This window comes from Anser brachyrhynchus (genome assembly GCF_964034855.1).
Source record: "Anser brachyrhynchus genome assembly, chromosome: 3".
NCBI classification, from domain to species: Eukaryota; Metazoa; Chordata; class Aves; order Anseriformes; family Anatidae; genus Anser; species Anser brachyrhynchus.
In genome coordinates this window covers 83,890,461-83,910,585 of record NC_137696.1, presented here as the reverse complement: position 1 = coordinate 83,910,585, position 20,125 = coordinate 83,890,461, and the positions used below count along the sequence as shown (strand labels likewise).

At 37.8% G+C, this 20,125-nt stretch overlaps 1 long non-coding RNA gene across 2 annotated transcripts in view; it reads left to right on the top strand.

Annotated features, from left to right (window-relative positions):
• Nucleotides 1-558: 558 nt before the first annotated feature.
• LOC308193439 overlaps nucleotides 559-20,125 on the top strand; it is a 57,679-nt gene continuing 38,112 nt past the window's right edge. For both annotated transcript variants that reach the window (XR_013949633.1, XR_013949634.1), the window contains exons 1-3: nucleotides 559-2,161; nucleotides 2,747-2,899; nucleotides 15,227-15,365. This is a non-coding gene — a long non-coding RNA (uncharacterized lncRNA). The remainder of the gene's footprint in view (nucleotides 2,162-2,746; nucleotides 2,900-15,226; nucleotides 15,366-20,125) is intronic.

Sequence of the window (20,125 nt, the reverse complement as noted above, 5' to 3'; positions counted from 1 at the left end):
CAGCTCCTTCCATCTTACGTAAGTCTGCTGAGCATGCACAGAGCAGCTGCAGTTTTGTACCACTTTTAATACCAGTGTTAATGGCACACAGGTGAAACATTTTCCTTGCATGTGAGCAATAGACTGGCTACCTGTTGGAAACCAATAGCATAAGTGTAGGACAGCTGTTTCATGAAGGAGCAAGAAAATGTGTGTGTACTCTGGAAGCAACAAATGTAATGCATGTGGAGAGAGCTGAACTATTGCACGTGCCCAGGATGGCTGGTGCTCAGGGGCAGCCTTTAAATATATTTAAGAGCTTTGAAGCTCCCAGTAGATACCAGTTCTGCACTTGTCCAAGGGTGCCAGAGGGCAAGGCCTGAGACCTCCCTGAGAGGGCACTGGCTGCTGTTGCATCTTCTTCCAGGACAGTTCCTGCAAGTGGCCTCAGACAAAATGGGGCCAGCACTAAGGTAAGCAACCCTACCTTGTACAGAAGAGAATAGATTCTCCCCCCCCCCCCCCCCCCCCAATGACTACATAGTTTGCATAGGCCAAAAGGATACAGAAAGTGGAATGGAAACCCATTATAATGCGTATGTACATGCAAACTACAAGACAAACTGTGATCAAAAACAAATGCTCGTAACTGCCATTGCTAGTTTGATTACAGTTACATATTTATTTGTTAATTAGCTCCTGCTGACAATCAATTAATGCCTCAAACTATAGCCTGTACAAATTCCAGCAATCTATTCAGCAGTTAACACAGATGTATTGTATTAAATTGCTCTGGTTAAGTGGAATGTTAGCAACATTGTCTCCAAAATTATGCAGTACCTAGAGGGTTTCACATAATGTTTTGCAAAGATTGCATTATTATATATTTCTCTCTTATAACCGCAAAAATATTAGAATTATTTGAATTCCTTTTTTTTCCTATTAATTTACATCCTAAGAAAAATAAATACATGACTAGTTTGCAACTTTTCATCCAAATAAGCAAGAGTATCCATGATACATATAACAGGAGCTATTTAGCAGTTCAGACAACACATGGGCCATTAAAAATGTTTGGACAGTTGCGTTAATGTAATACTGCTTGCAAAATATACTATTTTTTTTCTCAAAAAATGTTGCCAGAGATCATCTAGTATTATTTTTCTTTCACAGAATACAAAAAAAAAAAAAAAAAGGAATATATTGAGCTTAGCAGAAACTTGCAAATGAATATGTCATTGCACATGATTAAAACTTGAAAATTAGGAAAAAGGCAAATAAACATTCAAGAAAACAATTGTAGTCCATTACAGAAATAAACCGTATTTATTTCTGTTTAAGTGCATTATCAACAATATTGAATTAAATTGTGTAAGACAATCAAACACAGAAACGCTGTACTGATGCAAACCTGTACAGTTTTTGCTCCAAGTAGTGCCCTTTGCAGGGGCAGGGGCTTGATTGTGGTGCCTTATTTGTATAATGCCTATTACCTCATAACTTTGCTGTGAACTTTCCAATTGCTCAGCTGTATCCTCTGCATTCACAATGTTAAGGGATTTCCTGAGCTTTCATCTCCTTTTAGCTAGAACACTCAAAATATTAGACAAAGAGAAGAAAAATGTAATAGCAACACATTATTATGTATGTTATTTTATATATTTATATATATATATATGTTTGTGGCCATACTTTTCAAATGCTTATGTGCTTTTGAGAAAACAAAACTCATACTGACCTTTATGCTTTTCTATTAAGCAAGGTAGCTATGATATTGCTTTGCTAGGAGAGGCTGTTGAGCAGAGTACCTGAGGAATCAACCTGATGATTTAAAGTTGTCCTGGTTTCAGTTAGGACAGAGTTAATTTTCCTCCTAGTAGCTGGTGGGGTGCTATGTTTTGGATTAGGATGAGAAGAGCGCTGATAACATGCTGATGTTTTAATTGTTGCAGAGCAGTGCTTACACCAGGCCAAGGACTTTTCGGCTTCTCGCTCTGTCCTGCCAGCGAGCAGGCTGGGGGTGCAGCAGGAGCTGGGAGGGGACAGACCCAGGACAGCTGGCCCAAACTGGCCAAAGGGGTATTCCATACCATCTGACGTCATGCTAAACAATATATAGGGGTGGCTGGCCGGGGTGGGGGGCCGGCTGCTCGGGGATAGGCTGGGCATCGGTCAGCGGGTGGTGAGCAACTGCATTGTGCATCACTTGTTTCTTACACATTATTATTAGTAATACTATTATCATTTTTTTTATTATTATTGTTGTTGTTGTTGTTGTTGTTATTATTTTCCTGTCTTAATAAACTGTCTTTATCTCAGCTCACAGGCTTCACTTTCCCGTTTCTCTCCCCCATCCCAGAGAGGGAGGGGGAAGGGTGAGCGAACGGCTGTGTGGTGTTTAGCTGCCAGCCGGGTTAAGCCACAACAAAAGTCAAGCACCCTGTTCCTGACCCTGGCACATGTCTGCAGCATGACTTCTGGAAAGCCCTTTACCCGTTTCATACCTCAGGCTTTGACCTGGCATATGAAACTAACATTATGGTTTCTCCTTTATATGGCAGCGTGAGACCTGCAGATGACCAATGCTATCCAAAACAGTGTTCCTTTGCTGGCAGTATTTTTTTTTTATTATTTGGAAATTCCAACCTTTATGTGCCAGCTCAGCTGATAAATAATGAAGAAAAATTCACATCACTTTCACTTTAGGTATCTAAAAATAGTGTTATGAAGAAACTCACAAATCTTGTTTCTTGGTTTCTTTGTACAGTGACTAATGAAAGCAGACAGCTTCAGGAAAAGTTTTTGAACAAAGTAGGTGACATGACTTTTCCACTTCAAATATATTATATTTTCCTGGGCCAGAAAGGTCTCAACTGAAGATGAGGAGCAGATAAATGTGAATGGAATAAAGAGAGAGAAGGTAAGGAAAAATAAATGCAGAAAATGTGAAGAAAATAAGATGAGAATAAAAGAAAAGAAAAAAAAATAGAATTACAATTTAAATTTTATTTTATTTTATTTTATACTCATTTATTATTTACTCATTTATTGCAAGTCTTTTTAATTTGCAATTGGAAATTGAATATTTAATAAAAGTGATAGCTCAAGGTTGCACCTAGATAGTTTAGCAGTAATAATCCTATCCTCCACTAATAAACTGTGAGGCTTTTGGCCTCAGAGATTAACCTGAATATGATTTTTATCCAACAAATAGGCAACTTCCTCAAGCTATCCTTATATTATTTATGAATCTTCAGACTATACTAGTAAGTGGTCAGTTTTACTTAGTAAAATAAATAAAAATGTAGTAATACAATACTGTGTAGACCCCTCTCTGTCAAGTTCTTGCTCAGGGGTAGACAGTAACTGCTGGGAGAACTTTGGTGAGTTTTGGTTTATAAGCAGAGTACAAAGAATGGAAGTCTATCATATGTGACATACTGCAGAGCAGAGACTGGCATGTGAAGATCTCAGCAGATTGCTGCTGGTAAGAAGGAAAGAGTGGAGGGGGAGAAAAAAGGTGCTAGCCTGTTTAGTTTTGTCTCCTCCATTTGATGCTCTTGTAAATCTGATAGGTGAGATTTGCCCAAGTTCAGCTTTGTAAGACTGAAATTTTGCAGAGGACAACATAAAAACAGATCCCTACTCTTGCATGTAATCCTATTTGTAGACCTTAGGCATGTGGGTGACCAAGGAAAAAAAACATTTCAAGGCCTTGTAGGAATGCATCAAGAAGTAGTCTCTGTATTTAAGGATTTAAAGGCTCTTTTTTTTTTCCCCCTTGACATTTGCTTCTATCCATTGAAGTATTAATTTATCATATTAGAAACTACTGTAATGACAGTAGCTACATGTTGCTGCTGAAGGACCAGAGTAGTTCCCAGTGTCTAGATCTGGGTACACACACAGTACATCTGCTCTGTTTACATTGGAAGAAGAATTTTCTGTTTGTGGATTTTCATGCAAGGAAAACCGAAACATAGGCATTTCAGCTCTAGATAATTTCAGAACTGGACTGATGGGTACATCACATAGATACATCACAGTTGAGAATCACAATATTTATCTCCAATCTTTTATATTTTCTTTGTCTTAAACTGATCCGTAGCTTTCATCATGAGACCTGTATTATGAAGGAATTTTGACTCAGAATGTCAGAGTTGTCTGTGGTAGGCACTGTTTAATTTTTGGCACGCTCCTTGACACAGTTTTGATCCATGCAACCTAACATCCTTCTAGACAATATACAAACATGGTTCAAGGAGTGACCAAAATCTGAACAAAAATCTGCTCACAATAGTCAATATGAATGAGGCCATGTTTTTCTGGATATTGGATGCAATCTGTGCCATGATACTTAAAACACAGTAAACAAACAAACAAACAAAAAATATACATGATTATAAAATAAATAAAAGAAAAGAAATGAAGGCATACTATCTGACATCACTAGTATAGATATAGTCCCTCTGACAGTGGTTACATTTTTACCATGTGCTTAGCTATATAGCTCAGCTACCTGTCTGTATGGGAAGAGCTGTGCCAAACTATCAGCTTTTCTCAGCAGAAATTATCTAGAAAGCCAGGCCATGGCTAAGCTCGTTATTCTAAATGATCATAGGAGCAAGGGACTCAGTGCCTGCTGCTAAGCAAACAGTGGTCCAAGCTTACAGGACAATGAATGCATAAAGGCAAAATCCACCAGAATCCACTAGTGAGATAAGAATAGAAAGGGGAAAACATTCTGATAATGGATTCTTTCTCACCATATTTGCTGACCTGACAATGTGATTTTCTAAAAATAAAATTTGGTTGATTCTTTATTTCTTAGGCTGCTTTAATTAAAGTAGTTACTGATTTAAAATGCAAAATCAATTAATTAATGCCTATTTTTTAAGTTCTGAGTTTGAGCTTTAGCTAACTCTAAACACTGCATAATGTTATTATTACAGTTCTTTCCCAGGACTGATGATACTATCACTTAATTCTGAGTTTTCAATATTATTTTTATTACTTTTACTACAGCTTTGGAATGTTTTGTTTTCATGACAATAAATTAATTTTCCCTGATATAGAAAGGTTCTTTTCAAGTGTGAGTGTATACAAAAACAAATTTCAGCCATAGTTTTTTCTCATGATTGCTATTGTCTGAAAGTTTAGGTCTTCTAAGTTACTGTTTTTCGTTGTTGTTTGTTTTTCTGGTAATCACTATGTCAGTGACATGCACAACCCACAATAATAATGTGTTTCTCTGTTTTCAGTGGCCTTGTACTTGAAGGTCATTCACTCAATTATTAACAAAATGCTCATAACTTACTTAACCATCAGCTAAAGATTTGTTGTCCCCACTGATCTTTCTGACAGATGGGAATGTCAAGCCAAGGTGCTGAATCCACATTCATCTTGTGTTTCCCAACAGACATCTGATTTTCTCTCACGTATTGTAATGGATTGCATTTGCTTCTTCAAGACCTTTAAAAGATGTATTTACAATACAAATTTCATTATGTCACGGGCCTAGCTTTGTTTGCACTCAGTTCACACCCACAATGATCATTTAAGAAATAGCCCTACAAAGTGCTGAGTGAACTTGGAGACATCCTGAGCAATGTCAATTCTCATAGAAGCCAGTGAAGTTAGGGGCAGTTTGCTACCCAAAGAGACCTTTAGTATTTCAGAATTAGTTAATCCATTTGTCTTGTAAAATAAATGGATAAGACTGGTGAGAAAAGCATCCTACCTGCACCTCCCCTGAGGTATATTTGTACCGCAGTCTCAGGGCTGCAGGCTGGCTGCTTTGGCACAAAGCTCTACATGGGCTGGACATCCTGTCCCAAAGAGAAAGCAGTGCCTGCCAGCAGGGTTGATAAGTTGGACATGTGACAGAGTTTTCAGAAAACATCTGCCAAGTCCAATCACTGGTAGAAGATAGTTTCCAAATGTGACAAAGCACAGTCATGAACTCTACATGTGGGCTGCATGCCTGAATCTGCAGGGACTGACTATCTGCAGAAGTATGAAATCTGCAGCCTGGGTCAGAAAAGATTCTCAGGTATTTAGTCGTAAGATCCCACATATTCTCTGTAATGTCCCAGTCTGCTGTCCAAGCCCAAGTAGAAAAATAGTCCTGTATTCACCATTCCTAAGGCACTTTGCTAAAGCCTCATTTCCCTGTACCATCTCTATAGACCATGGAGAGAAACTGAAATTTCCTATTTCCAAATTGCCAACAGAGGCTATGCTGTATAAGGAAAAAAAAAAAAAAAGTTAGGATCTTGGCACTGCAACTTGATTACCTGTGCTGTTCATATCTTAGTATGGGCCCAGCACACTTTTGTCCAATGGTAATGACTGCCTCCTTATCCCTACCTCTTCCATGTCCCCAGAACATAGTTTGAGTGTTGACAACAATCAATAGACCATTTCCAAAAGATAGTTTGGATTTGATCCTGTTCTGGATGAGGAGTTTAGCAGTATGGCTGCAGGCCATTCTTTGTCAGCCTCTGACAGAAACAGACAGCAATGTTGAGTGTATTTTATTTACTGGTGGAGATACAGCTTTTTATTCCAACACAAAGCACAAGTGGCAGAAGTGACACTAGCTTTTACTTAAAGGTGTTGCAATTCCAGCATTCATACAGGAAGGGGCAGCCCTGGTATCTATGCTTCTTCTGACCATCTGTTATTCAAACACATTCTCATGTTTCTTAGAAGGCTCTTGTAATTGCAAGACTATTGACATAGTTTGGCATGAAAGAAAAGCTATTTGCCATTTCTCTTAAAACCAAATTGCACACAATTCAAGCAATGAGGTTAGTGGCATGGGGTATCCTGTTCTTGTGCAGGTTGCATTGGATGATGTACAGACCATCTCTAGCTGAGGAAGTCTTCATCTTTCAAGGAAGTCTTCATCTTTCAAGCCAACTCTCATTTTTCACTGACAATTTAGAGACGGAACTTTCTCACAATGAGGAGAGCCAAATAGCCTGCAGAAATGCAGTGACCACTGGACTTCATGGCAAAATGCAGCCATGAATACTTTCTGTTTCAGCTGTTGTCAGGGGAACCCTGACTTTCCGAATCCTGAGTAGGTGGAGTTAGCAAATGGACACATCTGAGTCAGACACAACAAGCGTTTCCCAAGTTCATGCAATATTGCAGAATTTTACCTCTTAGTGTTCCTGACAGTAACCCTTATCTTTGCAAAAAATTTAATTTCAGACACTATTAATAAATTCCTAAATATTCAGGTAGCTTTTTGAATCCTCATATGATCTTTTACATCAGAGAAGGTTAACTCTTCTATGTATGACCTCATTACTTTTGTCAGTATTGAGTATATGCCCAGACTTGATCTTGGCTTTGGAAAAAGCTGAGCAGTGTTTGTGGAATCATGTTTAATGATATTTTGGCATTTAAAAGTAGAACAAATGCAAATATCATAGCACGAAAGTAATATTTGCATGTTACAGGAGGTAAATCCTGAACTATATTTAAATAGCATGACACCAGAGCTTTTTCTTGAAGTTTAAAAAATAAAAATAAAAAAATAAAGTAACAGTAGATTGTAAAACATGAATGATGCAAATCATATAATCATCATTGAATCATTAAGGTTGGAAAAGACTTCCAAGATCATCTGGTCCAACCATCCCCCTACCACCAATGTCACCCACTAAACCATGTCCCTAAGCACCACATACAACCTTTCCTTGAACACCCCCAGGGACGGTGACTCCACCACCTCCCTGGGCAACCCGTTCCAATACCTGACTGCTCTTTCTGAGAAGAAATGTCTACTTATTTCCAACCTAAATCTCCCCTGATGCAATTTGAGGCCATTCCCTCTAGTCCTATCACTAGTTATCTGTGAGAAGAGGCCAACACCCAGCTCCCCACACCTTCATTTCAGGTACCTGTAGAGAGCAATGAGGTCTCCCCTGAGCCTCCTCTTCTCCAGACTAAACAACCCCAGTTCCCTCAGACACTCCTCATAGGACTTGTGTTCCAGGCTCCTCACCAACTTCGTAGCCCTTCTCTGGACAGATTCCAGGGCCTCAATGTCCTTCTTGTTGTGAGGGGCCCCAAACTGAACACAGGACTTGAGGTGTGGCCTCACCAGAGCAGAATACAAAGGGACAATCACCTCCCTGGTCCTGCTGGCTACACTGCTCCTGATCCAAGCCAGGATGCCATTGGCCTTCTTGGACACCTGGGCACACTGCCAGCTCACGTTCAGATGAGCATTGACCAACACCCCCAGATCCTTTCCCTCTGCACAGCTTTCCAGGCACTCTGCCCCAAGCCTGTAGCACTGCATGGGATTGCTGTGGCCAAAGTGCAGGACCCAGCACTTAGCCATGTTGAACTTCATCCCATTGGCCTCTGCCGATCGATCCAACCTGTCTAGGTCCCTCTGCAGGGCCTTCCTACTCTCTGGCAGATCAACATTTCCCCCCAACTTGGTGTTGTCTGTAAAATTACTGAGGGTGCACTCAATTGTGTCTAAACTATAGATGCCAGTCTGTTTGGGTAATCATTTTCTACTTTTTTTTCTTTTCTTTGTAAAAAATTGTGTACAGCAGAACAAATTCGTGAAAAGACAGATGACTTCATGTGAATGGACATATCCAGCCTGTACATATCTTCATAATATAATAAATGCTTTTAATTACAATATAATGAATAATTATAACAATATAACAATATAATATAACAATACTACAGGGGAGCTTCTTTTTAAACCCAGGCAGTTAGTAATTGATATATAACCTGGAGCATAAAGATTTGAATTCTCCAGACACTTTAAGCTGACTCCCAGGCTTTGAAAAATATTGCATACTTTTTCTATTCCTACAATAACATTTGAAATCCCATTGTAGTTCAAAGTCACATTAATGCTGCTGAATATAAGCACCTTCCTTTCATCACTTTTGAATATGGGGTCAGCCAATTTTGTTGAGGGCATGGCTCTGAGGAAGGATAAGCAGGAATGTTCAGATGACCTTCTCTATACATTCATACATTTTCTAAAACGTGTCACTTCTTATTTGTGTCACCCACATTGCCCAGACGCAGTATCTTCTTTTCCCACTGTAGCATGAGAGAATGCAGATGTCAGGACTGGCCATGATAATTGTTCCAATCGGAAATACACAGTTTACACATGTGCTTGAACACCTGCAGGATTTATGGTGATCTGGCCACTTACAACTCCCTGTTTTGATTTATTTTCATGTTCACCATCAAGTGTGTGCATGTGTGTTTGAGTGCATGCATATGTCTGTCCATGATGTGGGGACAGACAGCTAATGGATTGCCTATCCAGGAATGACTGCTCAGGCAGACTAAGCTTGCACAGCCATCCTAGCTGAAGGTAACATTTAGTTCTCCTCATACTGCCTGCATGTCCCAAATACATTTTCAAAGTGTCAGGCTCAATTTCTGTCTTTCTCTTTGCCCTTCCTCCTCTCTGGTACATGTGGCTGACACCATGAAATGGATTTTTCTTCCATTTGACTTTCACTGATTTCTTAAATCCTGTTTGTCTGGAGGCAGAACAACAGCATATATCCCAGCCTTTTCCAATTTTCCCTTGCATATGGTGCTCAAGACAACACTATATGTGGTCTGCACTTAAGTATAACCAGAAACACACCCCACTATGGCCAGCTCTTCCCTTCATCTTATTTTCCTTAAATATTTTTGTAAAAACATTACTGTTTTATTTCTTGTGCCCATTCAATCCACAGTGCTTTGTGTCCTGAGACACTGCTGAGGTCATCTTGCTTATTGAGAGCACAGAGGGTGGCCGTGTCACCCAGGAGCTTTTGTAAACATAGCTATACTGACTGAGGGCATGACGAGTTCACCCCACCAAACTGACATCATGCTGTTACCAAAGATCCTGTGAACAGAGTTATGACAAAACATCTATTTGGTTGTTATCTTAGTTTAAATCAAAGTCATAAAAGGACAGAAAAGCTCTTGCTGGCTTTGGTTTGGTGCTGGGAATGGAGCCTGGATTCTTCAGATGCAGTTGTGCTTGCAGGGCCTTGATTTCTGAAACTGCAACTTTTGATCTCTAAATATCTACAGAGATTTCAAACAAAATCCTGCAACAGGACAGAAGCTGTAATGGTAAAAGTAAGCACCAGTTTCAGAACTGCAGCCTGAACTTCTCTCCCTTCTTCCACCCAAATGGCAGCTGCCTAGTCTTGAAACAATAAATGTGTGTGTTTTGTTTTGTTTTCAGTCCATGTTTCTCCAGTGTCTAGAGTTCCCCCTTTTTTACATGACCAGACTGCATATAGTGCACATACAACCATGACATAGCTAAGCAGTTCAGTGCCTAGATTGGGTTGATGTCCTGTAAGGATCTATCAGAAGGAGAGATCTTCTCAGAGAATCCGTAAGACACAGCAGAGATGTTGGACGGCTTTAAAAAACACAATTATGACAACTGCTTTCCATTGAGGACACAACTAGAGGGGAAACAGCTCTCCTTTTCAGAAACTAGCCTACTAGTTAGACATTTGCCAAGGAAGTGAGAGAACCCGAACCTCTGAGAGTTAACTGTAACCTACATTGTTCTAGAAAGACATCTTCAGTACTGTGCTACAAGTAATTTAAATTAATGAAGGGCACTTACTGCCTTCCCCCTTAATGTCACAGTCCAAAAAAGACATCAAAAGTCTTTGGGATGAAGGGAGAGAGGAAGAATGCCTACAAGAGAGAACGGTAGCCAGGCCATTTGCTGGTCCTTTCTTCTATACATGGTTATTCTGTCAAAGATAAGACATCACTGAAGGAGAATGTTATAGACCATCCAGTCAAGCAGAAGAAATAGATGATGGCTTTGAGCAGGGGACTGGACTTTAAAGATAATAAAAAATCAGAGGCCTATTGAATTTTGTGAGGTACACAGGAGAGTTGGAAGGTAATTTTGGCCTTTGGTACCAATCTTACACCTAAATCCCACTAAATTTTATTTATTTATTTATTTATTTATTTATTTATTTATTTATTTATTTTGACTCTTTCTCTTGTCCTGAGACAGCTGAAAAGAAATAAGGAGCATTTGGATATTTTTAGAAGTACTTTGTCAATAACATGGAGAATATTTTGTCTGTGATTATTTTGGGGCTGTAGGGATTATCAATGCTACTTTTATGCTGAACCGAAGCTCATTATTGAGCAGGCCTTTGAGGCATTTTGTGAATCAGGGGTTCTGCTGCAGGTATTAATTTTCACTGAACCCTTCCTCTAAATATAGCACAGCCACAAAGCAGTTCTCTGCGCTCTGTATTAAACAATGTCTAAAATCCTGTTTCTCTCCGTAGTAACAGAGCTACCAGGAAACTCAGGGGACAACCATGTCAGACCTGTGAACAAGGAGCCAGCAGAAAATCTTATCCTGGGATTCAGCTGATGTTACCATGTCAGCCTGAATCACTGCAGGGAGGAGGGAATAGCAATGCTTTTCTATTTCTAAACGCTCTCCTTTACATTAGTTTAGTTTATGCAGCATGCTATACTGCATAGTTTCATTTCGATCTATGCAGAGTTATACTGTTGGCATGTTACTTTTGCTATTCACTTAAAAATAGAGAATATAAAACAGGGAATGTAAGCTACAGCAAGGGTGACAGATGGAATTCTTCCTCTTATGTAAAAAATGCAATATAATGAATATTTATGCAATTGCTTTTTTACTGTGTAGCAATTCAATGAATGGATCTTTGTGCCTGCATCATAGCCCTTGTAGTCCTAAAACCTCATGGATTGTACATCAAATGGCACAGAAGATTCTAATTTCTTTTCATTATCAAATAGAAAAGAAGATGCACCTTCTTGCAGAAGGTGGGAAAAAAGTCCCATAGATATTTAATTAAAAATATTAAAAGTATATTTTTGTAGACAAAAATAAAAATAATTTAAAAAAGTAATAAAATCAAACAGTCTAGCACACAGCACACTTTAAACATACATCCCGTTCTACCCTGAATCAGTTCTTTTCCAGCAGCAATCATCCAGAGAGCTGCAAGTCTTATTTTAAGCTTGTGCCTGCATCTTTTTATAGCTTTTTTTCTGTATTTACAAAACCTGTGAAAGAAAATGTAAAAATCATCTATTTAGCTAACTATAGCTAAATATGAGCTAACTGTAAGATTCACATTCTGGAATATAAAGGAAAAATGTTATATTATTTTGTAAACAGCCGACAGTCTTATTTTGTAAACGGCTGACAGAAATTACATGCAACAAAGTGTTTGATCAATTATTTTGAACAGTCTCATACTCACTTAGAACTTCAGTGAAAAAATCATTAAATACCTCTGATGAAAATATATGTTTTCTGAACAACTCATAAAATGTAAGAATAGTCAAGGAAAAAAGAAACCAAGGTATGAAGCCTTTATGCAAGGCATATTTTTGAACAACTCTGGAACACTACTGTAGTTAACAGCTATTGAAAATAAGGAAAATATGCTGGAGCGAATTTTCATGTCAGTCTAGTTACACAAACATCAATCCATTTGTTACTTGTGGATTATTTTAACATGAAAAAATTATATATTGTTCCCATAAAAAATGTCTTCAGGAGAAAGCAATTCCTAAATGACTGATCCAAAAGAAATTCAGTAATTCAGTAAGGAGAAGTTCATACTATGCCCTCTGGAATATTTAAGCATGGTTTGGGAGTAGTCTTAGAAAATCAGAGCTCCAAATACTTTGTGGGTAGAATTCTTCCTCCTAAACCTGCCTTGCACTGTCTGTGAACCCAGAAACCTAATGCCCAAGAGACTGTTTGAAAGCAAGCGTAGCATGTTCTTAATGAATGTTTAAATCATGAGACTCTGACTAAATGTGGGATAGTTCTTATAAATTCCACTTCCTGGCCAGTTTCTGTTTGTCAAGGTACTGCACATACACACTTATTTTAGAACGTACTGTTCACTGTTTTGTTAAGTCGTAATATAATTGCTAAGTAAATACATTCTTTCAGTACCCATAATGCAGGTCTATTGTTTTTAAATTCTGTGTTGCTTAATTTAAAAAACCAAGGTGATTTAATCTACTATCTTCTTCAACAACACAATGGACTTTGCCAATCATCATACTAAATTTGCTAAAGAGATAAGAGCTAAAATGAGCGTGCTTAGCTTTGCCATCTATCACGCAGTACCAGTGAGTGTCCTGCTTGGTATGCAACATAATTAAATGTTGTCCTTGAGGAGTTTATATATTGCTTATTTGCATTCTACAGTTATAATAGAAAAACTCCTGTACCTTGTAAGCTTGATCTCTATAGCTCTTTATCAACGGTGTATTACTGTATTTTCAAATAGCAGAGATGCATTTCAGAAGGTACAGAGCTTGTAAATATGCTTGCATTTACCCCCCAAAAATTGGGGTTCTCATAGTATCTACCTGAGGGTCCTAATGCTGGGAATGCTCTGTGGATCAGACAACTCCACAGATGCAGCCCCCCTTGCTTGTAAGCCTGTCTCATCAATGGTCTGAGCATCAGCAGCTGGACACGCGGGAGGGGGAAAGAGCTTGCCAAACTTGTCAATGTGCTCGGGGCCCTGACAAATAGGACAAATGGGAACTGCTGGGACTGTCATAAGGCATTGCAGCTCCTCTGTGGTTAGGAATGCCCAGAGTGATACCCACAGTGTTTCCACAGGAAAGTAGTGCAGGTATTACTAAAGTGTTGTGCTCTTCAGCCTCTCCTTGGTGTCAAGCTGTAAAGCCAGCGACAGCATGGAACTCTCTCACAAAGTTAAGAGTAATCATTTGCAAGCCCACACTTTACTGTTATTTTAGAAGATCATTGACTATTTGAGTCACTTTTCTGTCAGAAAATGAGAAGTTTGTCAGAAAATCATGCAGTGCCTTTCACTGTTTTTTTTGCAAGAACGACCCATATGGCACTAATACAGTATGCAAATACTATTTACTTAAGGCATGATTTATGATTTTAAACCCTTCTTTATACTTTGTTGACAATGAGGTCTATGTATATTTTGTATGCAAGCAGATTAGTAGATTTATATAATTTACCCTAGTTCCATATAACAGTAATTTGTTGATTAAAATCACGGAAAGAAAGAAAGAAAAAAAAAAGAGAGAGAGAGAGAGAGAGAGAGGGAGAATTACACAATCGTTACATTATTGAAAGCTTTAAGTAAAATTACTGTTATAGGTAATTATGTAGAAACACTGTGAAATGTTCAAGTTCCCAGAAAATAAATAAATAAAAGAAGCAAGAAAATGAATATGAAGACATGACTTGGTGTTGTTATAGAACTTCTGAATGCTCTGAGTGAACACAGAATGAGCATAAATAGCAGAGAAGATATATGAAGACCCTTCCATTGAAATGCCCTATTCAATATCCTGTTTTCAGTTTCCTCAGAATTTGGGCTTTTTACAAAGGTGCTAGCTGAACATCACCCTCTCTTATTGAAGAGTTTGTCTAATAAACCATTAAATAACAGCAAGAACATGAGATTAAAGAAAAAAAGACCTGCATTTTTTTTCCTCTACACAGAGATGTTCTTCCTCTTTTGTACTTCTCAATGAAGATAGAGGTTTTTAAGAAATTCATATCTTTTTAAGTGCTTCTGGGATATTTAGGGCAATCTTTCTGTTAAATTATGTCCGAGTTACTCAGCAGATACCCTGGTCAATAGACTGGAAGCTAGCTCCTGTCACACCTGTGTCAAGCCAGCATGAAAAACAGCATTAACTAAGTGGTGAAGCAGTCTGCATGGACACGTTTTCAAGCTGTTTAATCTGTTGGACATGCTTAGTAAATATTCACAAAAATCCCTCCAATATTTCCCCCCCTAATAAGGAGAAAAAGTAAAAGGAGTTTCTGGAACTACACCAATTCTTCCAATTAAAATACTCACTTATCTGTCTTTTCTTGGTAATGTGTTTACAAACTCTGAACAAAAATGAAAATAAAGAAGTATAAATTACTTCTGCTGTCTGATCCAAGCGTGTAGAAAAGCTGCAGGTGAAGCTACAAGCAATTCACGAGAGGGTCAGAACTGATTTTTCAGGTACTTAGCAGGGGAGGATGTGTTGCCACCACACTTTACACTGCTTAGGAAAAGAGAAGTGTCTCTGTGTCCTTTACTCATTCACTGCTTGGTCTTTCTCAGACGTGTTCTCTGATGCTGGAATATCAGGATCTATTTGCCCACATCTCCTGCCTTTTTCCTGTGAACAGGCAGAAGAGGACTGTCAAGAAGATCTCTGCTCTTCTCCTTTGGAGTGCTGGCAGCAAAGGAAGACAATTGGGCTGCAGAACTACAGAGCTGAATATGCTTGTTGCCTCCTTCACCACCAGGAACAAAATAGAAGCAGAGGTATAATTTATTAGCAGCAATGTGTTTTGGCTAGGTTGTAAAACTACAAACTAACCTTCCTCAACTTTCAGGAATGCCCAGAATTAAAGCCCATATGGCATCTACTTTATCAGATTCTTTTTATGTGAAGATTCACTTCAAGTGACTGCTTATCTCAGCCACCCATATGTGTAGTGTGGTGGCCCAGACTTTTACACAAGATCATGATCATAAAATTTACCGAGTTCTATATGATAGACCCCAGTTGTTCAGCAGAAATTCCTTCAAACTGAATGAAAAATAACATGCAGGACCCATACTGTGGGCCTGCTGGCTGATGGCATTCACCCACGTTGTGTTTTTTCTACAAGATGTCAACACAGTGCTGCCATCACTCAGAAGGGCATGCTTCACTTTAAAGCCTCAGCCCCCCAGACTGGAGATGAGCTAAGCATAGCCCTGGCCAGTGTCAGTCTAACAGTAGCTTATATTGTATGTCAAATTTCCTGCCTCTGAAATATTGTCTTGCTTTTAAGGTTGCATGTTTACAAAAGCAGATGTTCCTTCAAAATGTTAAGAAAATCTGTCATGTTTTTTGAGTTAAAGGTTGCAGAGTTACTCTGATCTGAAATCTTAACATTTGCTTCTTTTTTTATCATTATTTTTTCTTTACTGCCTCAATGCCTTCTTCCTAACAGACTTATTCTAATTTAAATATTCTGGGATCTTTAGACTAGCCACATTTTCAATATAAATTCCTCACTATGATCACTTATTCTGGTGAATTATGTTAAGTCCCAATTCTGTGAGAACTAAATAAATGATAATTTCACTTAAGAGCTTAATGGAGGATTACTGTGGACTTTGCTGTAAACAGTATTACTCCCTCTACAATAGAATGGTTTCAAAGAGTTTTATTTCATGGGAAAATTGGGATTTCATGTGGCACATGTAGCTTTTGTTAGGTTTTTTGAAAAGAGAAAAAAGCTCACAAACTAAATCTTACATTTCACCTACCAACAGTAGTTTTTTTTTGTTGTTGTTGTTTTGTTTTGTTTTGTTTTGTTTTGTTCAGGGACGATAGGTATATGTTCTGTAGGTATCTCTTTTTCAGGTGTATTGGCAGTACTGAGAAACAGATGAAAGCATCTGGATAGGACAGGAAATGTCAGATCATACTCTGGGACTCTCATTGATTTAGTGACAATATCTTTATGACTGAGATTATGTAAAACAGATTTTTCTTAGGCCACATGAAGTAAAGTCATTTCTAATGTCTTCTTTGGAAGAGGAATATTGTTATTACAAGAAAGTGTCTGTACACCATTTTAAAGAATAACAAGCTTTACTTTAAGATTGGACCAGTTATTTTTTTCTAATGGTTTGTCCTAGTTTGGACATAATTAATTCAATGAATACCTAAAGGTGCATGTTAAATCCAAGCTCTCATTTGATCATTATAATGCTCACTTCTCCTTTCATATCTGTATATCTATCTATACTACTAGACCCAGCTAAATTCATAAGGGCTCCTTCAGGTTGGAGGGTTTACACTTTATCTAGTTTAAAAAGGCTTGATGATAAACCTCAAACATATAAAAATAATTGACAACCATAAAATCAAGGGGATTTATAGAACCGTCAAGGTAAATTGATCATTAATTGGATTTTTTTCTAAAATACAAGTGCTATCTGAATGCAATTAATAGACATATGTCATATGAAAAGGTATATTAATGCAATTAAAATCTAATGAATTACAATTCAGTTTCATTAAAATCTAATTACTCATCTAGATTTATATAACTGGGACCTGAAATTAATGATGGAGGTTTGTGTCTGTGATATGTGTTTGCTACCCTCAGTCAGAGCTACTTCATTCCCAATAGCTAGGCAGACAGGATTTGCATATTTTTTTTTAAAGAGATTCATCTGCCTCTGAGTCCATGGGAAATATCGCTATGCCTTCTTTCCATTTATAATGATATTTTCCAGAGATAATCTGCATTTTTCAGTGTGGGTGATGTGTTCTCATTAGCAGCCAGAGTTCCTTCATGCATTAATTTTTCCCCTTTTTCAGAGTGCAAATTCAGTATTTTCCCCATTCCTTATGCCACGTATCTTTCTATGAATCCTTTTAAAGCTATGAATGGACTTTTAGAAGTGCTTAGGCAGTAGTAGTTCTCATGGGTATGCTTTCAGAGCTGCTGGATACAAAACACTTCCAAGTTATTTCATCTAGATTCTTAACAAGGAAGAGAAGTCACCAGAAAGATTCATCAGAGGTTACAATAGTTTGCGTTCTAACAGCCTAGCCAGCGGCAATGTTGTTCATTTGCCAGAAACTATGGAAGAGTGTATCTTCTATTACAAGATGTTTGTAATTAAGATCTGTTTGTCCTTTATGTAAAAGAACTTTCCTGATTTCCTTCAGTTCAGTGGAAAATTTAAAGAAGACCTCTTTGAACATCTCTATCAGTTTTACCAAAATCGGTTCATATGAAGAAATGCTTATACAGGAAAGTTATAGCTTTTTCCCAGTAAGAGAAGTACCAAGTCATTTCTCATTAAACAACTGTCCATGTTGGCTTAGTCTCTTCTTTGATGTCAGATGTACGTTTTCCAATGATTTAGGACTGCCTGGAAGAAATCTGTACAATATTAGGCAACTCTGCTTTGAGCTGTCCCTGCATAGATGGGAGAAAAGATAATCTTGATGAGATTAAATCCTTTTAGTCTCACAGGTTAGTCCACAAGCACAGGAAGTTTATGAAGGCAGATAAAACCAGTGTAAGGTTTTGCTGTTTCTGTCACCTCCACATCCAATAGTATCCATAAACAGCCACTGTCACTAGCATTTTAAGTGTGCCTAGCTGTAATACTTCTTTTCTCACAGCACAAAAACTAGACTGGACAAAGCATCGATAAGAATACAATACACAATATTTCTGCTTACATGTGGAGGCAGACTACACATTCAGTTTCTTCCATCTCTAATATTCATCAATCAAATTTTACTTAAATGTATCAGTTGATACATTAGGAACCCAGTATCTTACCCTACCTTGCTAGTTTTGTACACCTTATGCTATACATTTCATACACAGTGCAGGTAGTACAGATTAAGATAGGATGTGAATTTAAAACAAGAGAAAGCCTTATCTCTTAATGTACTTCCAGAGTGGCCTTCAAAGTAGAGTTTTAAAATGGAAAGAAAGTATTAAAAACATAGTTTGAGCTGAACATCACTAGTTAAAAGCAGGACAGTTTCACTTGACCATGATGCTAAAGAAAAACTTTGTGCTGTATAATTTGTTCTTAAGATTCATATTCTTTCATGTCACAGCATTTTCCCCAAGATTTCTCATGGCAGTTTTCCATAAAATTGAAAGGTAATCAGTAGATCAGGTTCTTCTGATATCTGTCATGTGACACAAGTGCACTTCAACTTTTCAAGAATTAGTATTCTTATCGCTAAAACCAAATAACAATATTCTGTGTTATTCTCTTTGCATACCTCCAGAGGAGAACCTATGACACAAATGCTAAGAGTAATTATTAGCCCAGTTGTGGTCTGGTTATGTTTTGAGTCCCTTTGACCTACCTAAACTTTAATGCAACTATAATACAATTCATTCTTTAGAGAAAGTTAATTTCAAAATAACAGCATTCAGGAGAGAGAATCTGTTGAAATAATTCCCTCAACTACAACAAGCCAAAAGAACCTCTGATCAGTTCTTTAAGGTGCATCTTCCATGGGGAAGGAAAGGGAGTGCAGGGGAACCTAGCTGACATTGACTGGTTTTGCTTTAAACACTTCAAAAACACCATCATAGCCTGAACCAGCAACTGATTGTAGAGGAAACAACTTTTTTTTTTTTTAATCTTTTAATTGCAAATTCTTGGGGGTTAATTATAATTAATTAAATTATTTCATTTATTACTATTACAATTGAATGTTTAATTATCTTGGTAGATAGTATTTAATTATTCTTTTTCTTAACCCCCTTTTTCCTGTCAGTCATTATCACCAAGAAAGCTGGCAAATAGGGGACAATGATCAACCTCTATATGGGGTGAGATGACAACTGTCAGAGAGTCTGTTACTCAGGCAGAATTACCGAGTTCTCAGGAATGGAAGCATGTGCTTTCCTTTCCAGTGAAAGGGCTGTTTTGGGAAGTGGTGACACTAAATGCCATGTCACTAGAGAATAATCTCTTCTGACAGGCAATAATCAAAACCCATTGGCAAGCAGCAAGAAGGATGTTTAAATGACTTCTGACTTGGAGAATAAAGCTTCTCATGACTAATTTATTTCCAGAGAAAGCGTTGCACAGGGACTCAAAAGCAAACATTCCACAAATCCTGTGTGAGTTTCAGGTAGAAACAGAGTTCTGTTAAGTCTATGAAACTACCATGTAGACAGATTTAGAAGCATATTAAAATAAGAAAATAGAAGGGCTTAGCAGTAAAGAGCTAGTCAGTCAAGATAAGAAAGTCTTCATTATCCTTATCTTATGTCTTAAAGTAATATTCTTTGCATTAAACATTTCATAGTGAGTTATGTAACAGTTACCAACATTTTAGAAATGTTCAGAAAGCCACAATATATGAGAAATTTGGTAGATGGATTTCCAATTCCTACATGCATCCAGAAAGAACAAACTTCCAGCTCACTTTCTGCATGAAAATGCCCTTGATTAAAAGTGCAGTCATAATTGTATATAGATCAAAGTGTTAATCATCTTGGCTGACAGCACCCGTGATGCAAAGCACTAAT